General features: G+C 47.8%; 16 non-coding genes across 16 annotated transcripts; all 16 read right to left on the bottom strand.

Moving 5' to 3' along the window:
• Positions 1–98: 98 nt before the first annotated feature.
• Positions 99–180, bottom strand: Trnas-gcu (transfer RNA serine (anticodon GCU)). Its single transcript has one exon. It is a non-coding gene; the product is annotated as a tRNA-Ser (tRNA).
• An 808-nt stretch (positions 181–988) lies between these two features.
• Positions 989–1,070, bottom strand: Trnas-gcu (transfer RNA serine (anticodon GCU)). Its single transcript has one exon. It is a non-coding gene; the product is annotated as a tRNA-Ser (tRNA).
• An 808-nt stretch (positions 1,071–1,878) lies between these two features.
• Positions 1,879–1,960, bottom strand: Trnas-gcu (transfer RNA serine (anticodon GCU)). The gene has a single exon. It is a non-coding gene; the product is annotated as a tRNA-Ser (tRNA).
• An 808-nt stretch (positions 1,961–2,768) lies between these two features.
• On the bottom strand, positions 2,769–2,850 carry Trnas-gcu (transfer RNA serine (anticodon GCU)). Its single transcript has one exon. It is a non-coding gene; the product is annotated as a tRNA-Ser (tRNA).
• Positions 2,851–3,658: 808 nt separating this feature from the next.
• Positions 3,659–3,740, bottom strand: Trnas-gcu (transfer RNA serine (anticodon GCU)). The gene has a single exon. It is a non-coding gene; the product is annotated as a tRNA-Ser (tRNA).
• Positions 3,741–4,548: 808 nt separating this feature from the next.
• Trnas-gcu (transfer RNA serine (anticodon GCU)) lies at positions 4,549–4,630 on the bottom strand. The gene has a single exon. It is a non-coding gene; the product is annotated as a tRNA-Ser (tRNA).
• An 808-nt stretch (positions 4,631–5,438) lies between these two features.
• Trnas-gcu (transfer RNA serine (anticodon GCU)) lies at positions 5,439–5,520 on the bottom strand. The gene has a single exon. It is a non-coding gene; the product is annotated as a tRNA-Ser (tRNA).
• An 808-nt stretch (positions 5,521–6,328) lies between these two features.
• Positions 6,329–6,410, bottom strand: Trnas-gcu (transfer RNA serine (anticodon GCU)). Its single transcript has one exon. It is a non-coding gene; the product is annotated as a tRNA-Ser (tRNA).
• Positions 6,411–7,218: 808 nt separating this feature from the next.
• Positions 7,219–7,300, bottom strand: Trnas-gcu (transfer RNA serine (anticodon GCU)). The gene has a single exon. It is a non-coding gene; the product is annotated as a tRNA-Ser (tRNA).
• Positions 7,301–8,108: 808 nt separating this feature from the next.
• Trnas-gcu (transfer RNA serine (anticodon GCU)) lies at positions 8,109–8,190 on the bottom strand. The gene has a single exon. It is a non-coding gene; the product is annotated as a tRNA-Ser (tRNA).
• Positions 8,191–8,998: 808 nt separating this feature from the next.
• Positions 8,999–9,080, bottom strand: Trnas-gcu (transfer RNA serine (anticodon GCU)). Its single transcript has one exon. It is a non-coding gene; the product is annotated as a tRNA-Ser (tRNA).
• Positions 9,081–9,888: 808 nt separating this feature from the next.
• On the bottom strand, positions 9,889–9,970 carry Trnas-gcu (transfer RNA serine (anticodon GCU)). The gene has a single exon. It is a non-coding gene; the product is annotated as a tRNA-Ser (tRNA).
• Positions 9,971–10,778: 808 nt separating this feature from the next.
• On the bottom strand, positions 10,779–10,860 carry Trnas-gcu (transfer RNA serine (anticodon GCU)). Its single transcript has one exon. It is a non-coding gene; the product is annotated as a tRNA-Ser (tRNA).
• An 808-nt stretch (positions 10,861–11,668) lies between these two features.
• On the bottom strand, positions 11,669–11,750 carry Trnas-gcu (transfer RNA serine (anticodon GCU)). Its single transcript has one exon. It is a non-coding gene; the product is annotated as a tRNA-Ser (tRNA).
• Positions 11,751–12,558: 808 nt separating this feature from the next.
• On the bottom strand, positions 12,559–12,640 carry Trnas-gcu (transfer RNA serine (anticodon GCU)). Its single transcript has one exon. It is a non-coding gene; the product is annotated as a tRNA-Ser (tRNA).
• An 808-nt stretch (positions 12,641–13,448) lies between these two features.
• On the bottom strand, positions 13,449–13,530 carry Trnas-gcu (transfer RNA serine (anticodon GCU)). The gene has a single exon. It is a non-coding gene; the product is annotated as a tRNA-Ser (tRNA).
• Positions 13,531–13,929: the final 399 nt, after the last annotated feature.

Raw genomic sequence — 13,929 nt, 5'->3', positions numbered from 1 at the left:
TGATGTTATCTGCCACCTACACGTTCCACTGTTGCTACTGAGTAGCGTTTCGCATGTAGAAGGCGGGATCCGAAATGGATGCCTTACGTAAAATTCTTCGACGAGGATGGGATTCGAACCCACGCGTGCAGAGCACATTGGATTAGCAGTCCAACGCCTTAACCACTCGGCCACCTCGTCTGATGCTTCGGAATCTGAGTCCATCGCTAGACCTTTCGGAAAGAAGTCGTTTGTCGATTCGAAAACGCATCGTACTGTGGCTGGTGTTAACGCTGTAATGCCCTGCTGCAGTCCCACTCGTGAATCATTTAATGATGGCATCCGTCCACGTCGGTATCCGATCGGGGGAAAGTAGGCGGCCCACTTACTTACTGCAGAAATAAGCACCGAATCGTCGTGTAGCGTTGTCTAATGCAAATGAGAAATGTCCTGTGCATTCAGTATAACAATTACTGCAACGACGCGATTATCTTGATTCGCAACATTTATTTGTCACCTCTGTTGACCTCATCGCTGACGTTGCTTTCAAGTTTCTTACGAAGAGCAAACCACGTTCTTCCTAGCCGATTTGTGAGAGCAGAAGCTCCTGCAGTTGGCGATGGAGCCCGGCCCTATCAGATCGCTTCCGTATATGGCGGCCGAACGGAAAGCGAACTGTCGAAAGGCGACACTTGTGCTACAGTTGGGGGTATTATAGGCTCGATACGTTAAAATGACTGCGAGAAGTAAGCACTTAAATATGAATTAGAACGCACCCTTCCCAAACACCAGCAAGGTGCCAAACTTCGTTTCCTTTATAGGTCTTGAGATGATGTTTGATTCGAAAAGGCGTGCGCAATCGAATGTTGTTTCCTTCCATCTGGTAGGCGGTTTAGTTTCATATTTCTTGCTGATGTTATCTGCCACCTACACGTTCCACTGTTGCTACTGAGTAGCGTTTCGCATGTAGAAGGCGGGATCCGAAATGGATGCCTTACGTAAAATTCTTCGACGAGGATGGGATTCGAACCCACGTGTGCAGAGCACATTGGATTAGCAGTCCAACGCCTTAACCACTCGGCCACCTCGTCTGATGCTTCGGAATCTGAGTCCATCGCTAGACCTTTCGGAAAGAAGTCGTTTGTCGATTCGAAAACGCATCGTACTGTGGCTGGTGTTAACGCTGTAATGCCCTGCTGCAGTCCCACTCGTGAATCATTTAATGATGGCATCCGTCCACGTCGGTATCCGATCGGGGGAAAGTAGGCGGCCCACTTACTTACTGCAGAAATAAGCACCGAATCGTCGTGTAGCGTTGTCTAATGCAAATGAGAAATGTCCTGTGCATTCAGTATAACAATTACTGCAACGACGCGATTATCTTGATTCGCAACATTTATTTGTCACCTCTGTTGACCTCATCGCTGACGTTGCTTTCAAGTTTCTTACGAAGAGCAAACCACGTTCTTCCTAGCCGATTTGTGAGAGCAGAAGCTCCTGCAGTTGGCGATGGAGCCCGGCCCTATCAGATCGCTTCCGTATATGGCGGCCGAACGGAAAGCGAACTGTCGAAAGGCGACAGTTGTGCTACAGTTGGGGGTATTATAGGCTCGATACGTTAAAATGACTGCGAGAAGTAAGCACTTAAATATGAATTAGAACGCACCCTTCCCAAACACCAGCAAGGTGCCAAACTTCGTTTCCTTTATAGGTCTTGAGATGATGTTTGATTCGAAAAGGCGTGCGCAATCGAATGTTGTTTCCTTCCATCTGGTAGGCGGTTTAGTTTCATTTTTCTTGCTGATGTTATCTGCCACCTACACGTTCCACTGTTGCTACTGAGTAGCGTTTCGCATGTAGAAGGCGGGATCCGAAATGGATGCCTTACGTAAAATTCTTCGACGAGGATGGGATTCGAACCCACGCGTGCAGAGCACATTGGATTAGCAGTCCAACGCCTTAACCACTCGGCCACCTCGTCTGATGCTTCGGAATCTGAGTCCATCGCTAGACCTTTCGGAAAGAAGTCGTTTGTCGATTCGAAAACGCATCGTACTGTGGCTGGTGTTAACGCTGTAATGCCCTGCTGCAGTCCCACTCGTGAATCATTTAATGATGGCATCCGTCCACGTCGGTATCCGATCGGGGGAAAGTAGGCGGCCCACTTACTTACTGCAGAAATAAGCACCGAATCGTCGTGTAGCGTTGTCTAATGCAAATGAGAAATGTCCTGTGCATTCAGTATAACAATTACTGCAACGACGCGATTATCTTGATTCGCAACATTTATTTGTCACCTCTGTTGACCTCATCGCTGACGTTGCTTTCAAGTTTCTTACGAAGAGCAAACCACGTTCTTCCTAGCCGATTTGTGAGAGCAGAAGCTCCTGCAGTTGGCGATGGAGCCCGGCCCTATCAGATCGCTTCCGTATATGGCGGCCGAACGGAAAGCAAACTGTCGAAAGGCGACAGTTGTGCTACAGTTGGGGGTATTATAGGCTCGATACGTTAAAATGACTGCGAGAAGTAAGCACTTAAATATGAATTAGAACGCACCCTTCCCAAACACCAGCAAGGTGCCAAACTTCGTTTCCTTTATAGGTCTTGAGATGATGTTTGATTCGAAAAGGCGTGCGCAATCGAATGTTGTTTCCTTCCATCTGGTAGGCGGTTTAGTTTCATATTTCTTGCTGATGTTATCTGCCACCTACACGTTCCACTGTTGCTACTGAGTAGCGTTTCGCATGTAGAAGGCGGGATCCGAAATGGATGCCTTACGTAAAATTCTTCGACGAGGATGGGATTCGAACCCACGCGTGCAGAGCACATTGGATTAGCAGTCCAACGCCTTAACCACTCGGCCACCTCGTCTGATGCTTCGGAATCTGAGTCCATCGCTAGACCTTTCGGAAAGAAGTCGTTTGTCGATTCGAAAACGCATCGTACTGTGGCTGGTGTTAACGCTGTAATGCCCTGCTGCAGTCCCACTCGTGAATCATTTAATGATGGCATCCGTCCACGTCGGTATCCGATCGGGGGAAAGTAGGCGGCCCACTTACTTACTGCAGAAATAAGCACCGAATCGTCGTGTAGCGTTGTCTAATGCAAATGAGAAATGTCCTGTGCATTCAGTATAACAATTACTGCAACGACGCGATTATCTTGATTCGCAACATTTATTTGTCACCTCTGTTGACCTCATCGCTGACGTTGCTTTCAAGTTTCTTACGAAGAGCAAACCACGTTCTTCCTAGCCGATTTGTGAGAGCAGAAGCTCCTGCAGTTGGCGATGGAGCCCGGCCCTATCAGATCGCTTCCGTATATGGCGGCCGAACGGAAAGCGAACTGTCGAAAGGCGACACTTGTGCTACAGTTGGGGGTATTATAGGCTCGATACGTTAAAATGACTGCGAGAAGTAAGCACTTAAATATGAATTAGAACGCACCCTTCCCAAACACCAGCAAGGTGCCAAACTTCGTTTCCTTTATAGGTCTTGAGATGATGTTTGATTCGAAAAGGCGTGCGCAATCGAATGTTGTTTCCTTCCATCTGGTAGGCGGTTTAGTTTCATATTTCTTGCTGATGTTATCTGCCACCTACACGTTCCACTGTTGCTACTGAGTAGCGTTTCGCATGTAGAAGGCGGGATCCGAAATGGATGCCTTACGTAAAATTCTTCGACGAGGATGGGATTCGAACCCACGTGTGCAGAGCACATTGGATTAGCAGTCCAACGCCTTAACCACTCGGCCACCTCGTCTGATGCTTCGGAATCTGAGTCCATCGCTAGACCTTTCGGAAAGAAGTCGTTTGTCGATTCGAAAACGCATCGTACTGTGGCTGGTGTTAACGCTGTAATGCCCTGCTGCAGTCCCACTCGTGAATCATTTAATGATGGCATCCGTCCACGTCGGTATCCGATCGGGGGAAAGTAGGCGGCCCACTTACTTACTGCAGAAATAAGCACCGAATCGTCGTGTAGCGTTGTCTAATGCAAATGAGAAATGTCCTGTGCATTCAGTATAACAATTACTGCAACGACGCGATTATCTTGATTCGCAACATTTATTTGTCACCTCTGTTGACCTCATCGCTGACGTTGCTTTCAAGTTTCTTACGAAGAGCAAACCACGTTCTTCCTAGCCGATTTGTGAGAGCAGAAGCTCCTGCAGTTGGCGATGGAGCCCGGCCCTATCAGATCGCTTCCGTATATGGCGGCCGAACGGAAAGCGAACTGTCGAAAGGCGACAGTTGTGCTACAGTTGGGGGTATTATAGGCTCGATACGTTAAAATGACTGCGAGAAGTAAGCACTTAAATATGAATTAGAACGCACCCTTCCCAAACACCAGCAAGGTGCCAAACTTCGTTTCCTTTATAGGTCTTGAGATGATGTTTGATTCGAAAAGGCGTGCGCAATCGAATGTTGTTTCCTTCCATCTGGTAGGCGGTTTAGTTTCATATTTCTTGCTGATGTTATCTGCCACCTACACGTTCCACTGTTGCTACTGAGTAGCGTTTCGCATGTAGAAGGCGGGATCCGAAATGGATGCCTTACGTAAAATTCTTCGACGAGGATGGGATTCGAACCCACGTGTGCAGAGCACATTGGATTAGCAGTCCAACGCCTTAACCACTCGGCCACCTCGTCTGATGCTTCGGAATCTGAGTCCATCGCTAGACCTTTCGGAAAGAAGTCGTTTGTCGATTCGAAAACGCATCGTACTGTGGCTGGTGTTAACGCTGTAATGCCCTGCTGCAGTCCCACTCGTGAATCATTTAATGATGGCATCCGTCCACGTCGGTATCCGATCGGGGGAAAGTAGGCGGCCCACTTACTTACTGCAGAAATAAGCACCGAATCGTCGTGTAGCGTTGTCTAATGCAAATGAGAAATGTCCTGTGCATTCAGTATAACAATTACTGCAACGACGCGATTATCTTGATTCGCAACATTTATTTGTCACCTCTGTTGACCTCATCGCTGACGTTGCTTTCAAGTTTCTTACGAAGAGCAAACCACGTTCTTCCTAGCCGATTTGTGAGAGCAGAAGCTCCTGCAGTTGGCGATGGAGCCCGGCCCTATCAGATCGCTTCCGTATATGGCGGCCGAACGGAAAGCAAACTGTCGAAAGGCGACAGTTGTGCTACAGTTGGGGGTATTATAGGCTCGATACGTTAAAATGACTGCGAGAAGTAAGCACTTAAATATGAATTTGAACGCACCCTTCCCAAACACCAGCAAGGTGCCAAACTTCGTTTCCTTTATAGGTCTTGAGATGATGTTTGATTCGAAAAGGCGTGCGCAATCGAATGTTGTTTCCTTCCATCTGGTAGGCGGTTTAGTTTCATATTTCTTGCTGATGTTATCTGCCACCTACACGTTCCACTGTTGCTACTGAGTAGCGTTTCGCATGTAGAAGGCGGGATCCGAAATGGATGCCTTACGTAAAATTCTTCGACGAGGATGGGATTCGAACCCACGCGTGCAGAGCACATTGGATTAGCAGTCCAACGCCTTAACCACTCGGCCACCTCGTCTGATGCTTCGGAATCTGAGTCCATCGCTAGACCTTTCGGAAAGAAGTCGTTTGTCGATTCGAAAACGCATCGTACTGTGGCTGGTGTTAACGCTGTAATGCCCTGCTGCAGTCCCACTCGTGAATCATTTAATGATGGCATCCGTCCACGTCGGTATCCGATCGGGGGAAAGTAGGCGGCCCACTTACTTACTGCAGAAATAAGCACCGAATCGTCGTGTAGCGTTGTCTAATGCACATGAGAAATGTCCTGTGCATTCAGTATAACAATTACTGCAACGACGCGATTATCTTGATTCGCAACATTTATTTGTCACCTCTGTTGACCTCATCGCTGACGTTGCTTTCAAGTTTCTTACGAAGAGCAAACCACGTTCTTCCTAGCCGATTTGTGAGAGCAGAAGCTCCTGCAGTTGGCGATGGAGCCCGGCCCTATCAGATCGCTTCCGTATATGGCGGCCGAACGGAAAGCAAACTGTCGAAAGGCGACAGTTGTGCTACAGTTGGGGGTATTATAGGCTCGATACGTTAAAATGACTGCGAGAAGTAAGCACTTAAATATGAATTAGAACGCACCCTTCCCAAACACCAGCAAGGTGCCAAACTTCGTTTCCTTTATAGGTCTTGAGATGATGTTTGATTCGAAAAGGCGTGCGCAATCGAATGTTGTTTCCTTCCATCTGGTAGGCGGTTTAGTTTCATATTTCTTGCTGATGTTATCTGCCACCTACACGTTCCACTGTTGCTACTGAGTAGCGTTTCGCATGTAGAAGGCGGGATCCGAAATGGATGCCTTACGTAAAATTCTTCGACGAGGATGGGATTCGAACCCACGCGTGCAGAGCACATTGGATTAGCAGTCCAACGCCTTAACCACTCGGCCACCTCGTCTGATGCTTCGGAATCTGAGTCCATCGCTAGACCTTTCGGAAAGAAGTCGTTTGTCGATTCGAAAACGCATCGTACTGTGGCTGGTGTTAACGCTGTAATGCCCTGCTGCAGTCCCACTCGTGAATCATTTAATGATGGCATCCGTCCACGTCGGTATCCGATCGGGGGAAAGTAGGCGGCCCACTTACTTACTGCAGAAATAAGCACCGAATCGTCGTGTAGCGTTGTCTAATGCAAATGAGAAATGTCCTGTGCATTCAGTATAACAATTACTGCAACGACGCGATTATCTTGATTCGCAACATTTATTTGTCACCTCTGTTGACCTCATCGCTGACGTTGCTTTCAAGTTTCTTACGAAGAGCAAACCACGTTCTTCCTAGCCGATTTGTGAGAGCAGAAGCTCCTGCAGTTGGCGATGGAGCCCGGCCCTATCAGATCGCTTCCGTATATGGCGGCCGAACGGAAAGCGAACTGTCGAAAGGCGACACTTGTGCTACAGTTGGGGGTATTATAGGCTCGATACGTTAAAATGACTGCGAGAAGTAAGCACTTAAATATGAATTAGAACGCACCCTTCCCAAACACCAGCAAGGTGCCAAACTTCGTTTCCTTTATAGGTCTTGAGATGATGTTTGATTCGAAAAGGCGTGCGCAATCGAATGTTGTTTCCTTCCATCTGGTAGGCGGTTTAGTTTCATATTTCTTGCTGATGTTATCTGCCACCTACACGTTCCACTGTTGCTACTGAGTAGCGTTTCGCATGTAGAAGGCGGGATCCGAAATGGATGCCTTACGTAAAATTCTTCGACGAGGATGGGATTCGAACCCACGTGTGCAGAGCACATTGGATTAGCAGTCCAACGCCTTAACCACTCGGCCACCTCGTCTGATGCTTCGGAATCTGAGTCCATCGCTAGACCTTTCGGAAAGAAGTCGTTTGTCGATTCGAAAACGCATCGTACTGTGGCTGGTGTTAACGCTGTAATGCCCTGCTGCAGTCCCACTCGTGAATCATTTAATGATGGCATCCGTCCACGTCGGTATCCGATCGGGGGAAAGTAGGCGGCCCACTTACTTACTGCAGAAATAAGCACCGAATCGTCGTGTAGCGTTGTCTAATGCAAATGAGAAATGTCCTGTGCATTCAGTATAACAATTACTGCAACGACGCGATTATCTTGATTCGCAACATTTATTTGTCACCTCTGTTGACCTCATCGCTGACGTTGCTTTCAAGTTTCTTACGAAGAGCAAACCACGTTCTTCCTAGCCGATTTGTGAGAGCAGAAGCTCCTGCAGTTGGCGATGGAGCCCGGCCCTATCAGATCGCTTCCGTATATGGCGGCCGAACGGAAAGCGAACTGTCGAAAGGCGACACTTGTGCTACAGTTGGGGGTATTATAGGCTCGATACGTTAAAATGACTGCGAGAAGTAAGCACTTAAATATGAATTAGAACGCACCCTTCCCAAACACCAGCAAGGTGCCAAACTTCGTTTCCTTTATAGGTCTTGAGATGATGTTTGATTCGAAAAGGCGTGCGCAATCGAATGTTGTTTCCTTCCATCTGGTAGGCGGTTTAGTTTCATATTTCTTGCTGATGTTATCTGCCACCTACACGTTCCACTGTTGCTACTGAGTAGCGTTTCGCATGTAGAAGGCGGGATCCGAAATGGATGCCTTACGTAAAATTCTTCGACGAGGATGGGATTCGAACCCACGTGTGCAGAGCACATTGGATTAGCAGTCCAACGCCTTAACCACTCGGCCACCTCGTCTGATGCTTCGGAATCTGAGTCCATCGCTAGACCTTTCGGAAAGAAGTCGTTTGTCGATTCGAAAACGCATCGTACTGTGGCTGGTGTTAACGCTGTAATGCCCTGCTGCAGTCCCACTCGTGAATCATTTAATGATGGCATCCGTCCACGTCGGTATCCGATCGGGGGAAAGTAGGCGGCCCACTTACTTACTGCAGAAATAAGCACCGAATCGTCGTGTAGCGTTGTCTAATGCAAATGAGAAATGTCCTGTGCATTCAGTATAACAATTACTGCAACGACGCGATTATCTTGATTCGCAACATTTATTTGTCACCTCTGTTGACCTCATCGCTGACGTTGCTTTCAAGTTTCTTACGAAGAGCAAACCACGTTCTTCCTAGCCGATTTGTGAGAGCAGAAGCTCCTGCAGTTGGCGATGGAGCCCGGCCCTATCAGATCGCTTCCGTATATGGCGGCCGAACGGAAAGCAAACTGTCGAAAGGCGACAGTTGTGCTACAGTTGGGGGTATTATAGGCTCGATACGTTAAAATGACTGCGAGAAGTAAGCACTTAAATATGAATTAGAACGCACCCTTCCCAAACACCAGCAAGGTGCCAAACTTCGTTTCCTTTATAGGTCTTGAGATGATGTTTGATTCGAAAAGGCGTGCGCAATCGAATGTTGTTTCCTTCCATCTGGTAGGCGGTTTAGTTTCATTTTTCTTGCTGATGTTATCTGCCACCTACACGTTCCACTGTTGCTACTGAGTAGCGTTTCGCATGTAGAAGGCGGGATCCGAAATGGATGCCTTACGTAAAATTCTTCGACGAGGATGGGATTCGAACCCACGCGTGCAGAGCACATTGGATTAGCAGTCCAACGCCTTAACCACTCGGCCACCTCGTCTGATGCTTCGGAATCTGAGTCCATCGCTAGACCTTTCGGAAAGAAGTCGTTTGTCGATTCGAAAACGCATCGTACTGTGGCTGGTGTTAACGCTGTAATGCCCTGCTGCAGTCCCACTCGTGAATCATTTAATGATGGCATCCGTCCACGTCGGTATCCGATCGGGGGAAAGTAGGCGGCCCACTTACTTACTGCAGAAATAAGCACCGAATCGTCGTGTAGCGTTGTCTAATGCAAATGAGAAATGTCCTGTGCATTCAGTATAACAATTACTGCAACGACGCGATTATCTTGATTCGCAACATTTATTTGTCACCTCTGTTGACCTCATCGCTGACGTTGCTTTCAAGTTTCTTACGAAGAGCAAACCACGTTCTTCCTAGCCGATTTGTGAGAGCAGAAGCTCCTGCAGTTGGCGATGGAGCCCGGCCCTATCAGATCGCTTCCGTATATGGCGGCCGAACGGAAAGCGAACTGTCGAAAGGCGACACTTGTGCTACAGTTGGGGGTATTATAGGCTCGATACGTTAAAATGACTGCGAGAAGTAAGCACTTAAATATGAATTAGAACGCACCCTTCCCAAACACCAGCAAGGTGCCAAACTTCGTTTCCTTTATAGGTCTTGAGATGATGTTTGATTCGAAAAGGCGTGCGCAATCGAATGTTGTTTCCTTCCATCTGGTAGGCGGTTTAGTTTCATATTTCTTGCTGATGTTATCTGCCACCTACACGTTCCACTGTTGCTACTGAGTAGCGTTTCGCATGTAGAAGGCGGGATCCGAAATGGATGCCTTACGTAAAATTCTTCGACGAGGATGGGATTCGAACCCACGTGTGCAGAGCACATTGGATTAGCAGTCCAACGCCTTAACCACTCGGCCACCTCGTCTGATGCTTCGGAATCTGAGTCCATCGCTAGACCTTTCGGAAAGAAGTCGTTTGTCGATTCGAAAACGCATCGTACTGTGGCTGGTGTTAACGCTGTAATGCCCTGCTGCAGTCCCACTCGTGAATCATTTAATGATGGCATCCGTCCACGTCGGTATCCGATCGGGGGAAAGTAGGCGGCCCACTTACTTACTGCAGAAATAAGCACCGAATCGTCGTGTAGCGTTGTCTAATGCAAATGAGAAATGTCCTGTGCATTCAGTATAACAATTACTGCAACGACGCGATTATCTTGATTCGCAACATTTATTTGTCACCTCTGTTGACCTCATCGCTGACGTTGCTTTCAAGTTTCTTACGAAGAGCAAACCACGTTCTTCCTAGCCGATTTGTGAGAGCAGAAGCTCCTGCAGTTGGCGATGGAGCCCGGCCCTATCAGATCGCTTCCGTATATGGCGGCCGAACGGAAAGCGAACTGTCGAAAGGCGACACTTGTGCTACAGTTGGGGGTATTATAGGCTCGATACGTTAAAATGACTGCGAGAAGTAAGCACTTAAATATGAATTAGAACGCACCCTTCCCAAACACCAGCAAGGTGCCAAACTTCGTTTCCTTTATAGGTCTTGAGATGATGTTTGATTCGAAAAGGCGTGCGCAATCGAATGTTGTTTCCTTCCATCTGGTAGGCGGTTTAGTTTCATATTTCTTGCTGATGTTATCTGCCACCTACACGTTCCACTGTTGCTACTGAGTAGCGTTTCGCATGTAGAAGGCGGGATCCGAAATGGATGCCTTACGTAAAATTCTTCGACGAGGATGGGATTCGAACCCACGCGTGCAGAGCACATTGGATTAGCAGTCCAACGCCTTAACCACTCGGCCACCTCGTCTGATGCTTCGGAATCTGAGTCCATCGCTAGACCTTTCGGAAAGAAGTCGTTTGTCGATTCGAAAACGCATCGTACTGTGGCTGGTGTTAACGCTGTAATGCCCTGCTGCAGTCCCACTCGTGAATCATTTAATGATGGCATCCGTCCACGTCGGTATCCGATCGGGGGAAAGTAGGCGGCCCACTTACTTACTGCAGAAATAAGCACCGAATCGTCGTGTAGCGTTGTCTAATGCAAATGAGAAATGTCCTGTGCATTCAGTATAACAATTACTGCAACGACGCGATTATCTTGATTCGCAACATTTATTTGTCACCTCTGTTGACCTCATCGCTGACGTTGCTTTCAAGTTTCTTACGAAGAGCAAACCACGTTCTTCCTAGCCGATTTGTGAGAGCAGAAGCTCCTGCAGTTGGCGATGGAGCCCGGCCCTATCAGATCGCTTCCGTATATGGCGGCCGAACGGAAAGCGAACTGTCGAAAGGCGACACTTGTGCTACAGTTGGGGGTATTATAGGCTCGATACGTTAAAATGACTGCGAGAAGTAAGCACTTAAATATGAATTAGAACGCACCCTTCCCAAACACCAGCAAGGTGCCAAACTTCGTTTCCTTTATAGGTCTTGAGATGATGTTTGATTCGAAAAGGCGTGCGCAATCGAATGTTGTTTCCTTCCATCTGGTAGGCGGTTTAGTTTCATATTTCTTGCTGATGTTATCTGCCACCTACACGTTCCACTGTTGCTACTGAGTAGCGTTTCGCATGTAGAAGGCGGGATCCGAAATGGATGCCTTACGTAAAATTCTTCGACGAGGATGGGATTCGAACCCACGTGTGCAGAGCACATTGGATTAGCAGTCCAACGCCTTAACCACTCGGCCACCTCGTCTGATGCTTCGGAATCTGAGTCCATCGCTAGACCTTTCGGAAAGAAGTCGTTTGTCGATTCGAAAACGCATCGTACTGTGGCTGGTGTTAACGCTGTAATGCCCTGCTGCAGTCCCACTCGTGAATCATTTAATGATGGCATCCGTCCACGTCGGTATCCGATCGGGGGAAAGTAGGCGGCCCACTTACTTACTGCAGAAATAAGCACCGAATCGTCGTGTAGCGTTGTCTAATGCAAATGAGAAATGTCCTGTGCATTCAGTATAACAATTACTGCAACGACGCGATTATCTTGATTCGCAACATTTATTTGTCACCTCTGTTGACCTCATCGCTGACGTTGCTTTCAAGTTTCTTACGAAGAGCAAACCACGTTCTTCCTAGCCGATTTGTGAGAGCAGAAGCTCCTGCAGTTGGCGATGGAGCCCGGCCCTATCAGATCGCTTCCGTATATGGCGGCCGAACGGAAAGCGAACTGTCGAAAGGCGACACTTGTGCTACAGTTGGGGGTATTATAGGCTCGATACGTTAAAATGACTGCGAGAAGTAAGCACTTAAATATGAATTAGAACGCACCCTTCCCAAACACCAGCAAGGTGCCAAACTTCGTTTCCTTTATAGGTCTTGAGATGATGTTTGATTCGAAAAGGCGTGCGCAATCGAATGTTGTTTCCTTCCATCTGGTAGGCGGTTTAGTTTCATATTTCTTGCTGATGTTATCTGCCACCTACACGTTCCACTGTTGCTACTGAGTAGCGTTTCGCATGTAGAAGGCGGGATCCGAAATGGATGCCTTACGTAAAATTCTTCGACGAGGATGGGATTCGAACCCACGCGTGCAGAGCACATTGGATTAGCAGTCCAACGCCTTAACCACTCGGCCACCTCGTCTGATGCTTCGGAATCTGAGTCCATCGCTAGACCTTTCGGAAAGAAGTCGTTTGTCGATTCGAAAACGCATCGTACTGTGGCTGGTGTTAACGCTGTAATGCCCTGCTGCAGTCCCACTCGTGAATCATTTAATGATGGCATCCGTCCACGTCGGTATCCGATCGGGGGAAAGTAGGCGGCCCACTTACTTACTGCAGAAATAAGCACCGAATCGTCGTGTAGCGTTGTCTAATGCACATGAGAAATGTCCTGTGCATTCAGTATAACAATTACTGCAACGACGCGATTATCTTGATTCGCAACATTTATTTGTCACCTCTGTTGACCTCATCGCTGACGTTGCTTTCAAGTTTCTTACGAAGAGCAAACCACGTTCTTCCTAGCCGATTTGTGAGAGCAGAAGCTCCTGCAGTTGGCGATGGAGCCCGGCCCTATCAGATCGCTTCCGTATATGGCGGCCGAACGGAAAGCAAACTGTCGAAAGGCGACAGTTGTGCTACAGTTGGGGGTATTATAGGCTCGATACGTTAAAATGACTGCGAGAAGTAAGCACTTAAATATGAATTAGAACGCACCCTTCCCAAACACCAGCAAGGTGCCAAACTTCGTTTCCTTTATAGGTCTTGAGATGATGTTTGATTCGAAAAGGCGTGCGCAATCGAATGTTGTTTCCTTCCATCTGGTAGGCGGTTTAGTTTCATTTTTCTTGCTGATGTTATCTGCCACCTACACGTTCCACTGTTGCTACTGAGTAGCGTTTCGCATGTAGAAGGCGGGATCCGAAATGGATGCCTTACGTAAAATTCTTCGACGAGGATGGGATTCGAACCCACGCGTGCAGAGCACATTGGATTAGCAGTCCAACGCCTTAACCACTCGGCCACCTCGTCTGATGCTTCGGAATCTGAGTCCATCGCTAGACCTTTCGGAAAGAAGTCGTTTGTCGATTCGAAAACGCATCGTACTGTGGCTGGTGTTAACGCTGTAATGCCCTGCTGCAGTCCCACTCGTGAATCATTTAATGATGGCATCCGTCCACGTCGGTATCCGATCGGGGGAAAGTAGGCGGCCCACTTACTTACTGCAGAAATAAGCACCGAATCGTCGTGTAGCGTTGTCTAATGCACATGAGAAATGTCCTGTGCATTCAGTATAACAATTACTGCAACGACGCGATTATCTTGATTCGCAACATTTATTTGTCACCTCTGTTGACCTCATCGCTGACGTTGCTTTCAAGTTTCTTACGAAGAGCAAACCACGTTCTTCCTAGCCGATTTGTGAGAGCA

This window comes from Schistocerca nitens, chromosome 2, assembly GCF_023898315.1.
Source record: "Schistocerca nitens isolate TAMUIC-IGC-003100 chromosome 2, iqSchNite1.1, whole genome shotgun sequence".
NCBI lineage: Eukaryota > Metazoa > Arthropoda > Insecta > Orthoptera > Acrididae > Schistocerca > Schistocerca nitens.
The sequence above is the reverse complement of the archived record's forward strand: the minus strand, read 5'-3'. Positions and strand labels throughout refer to the sequence as shown.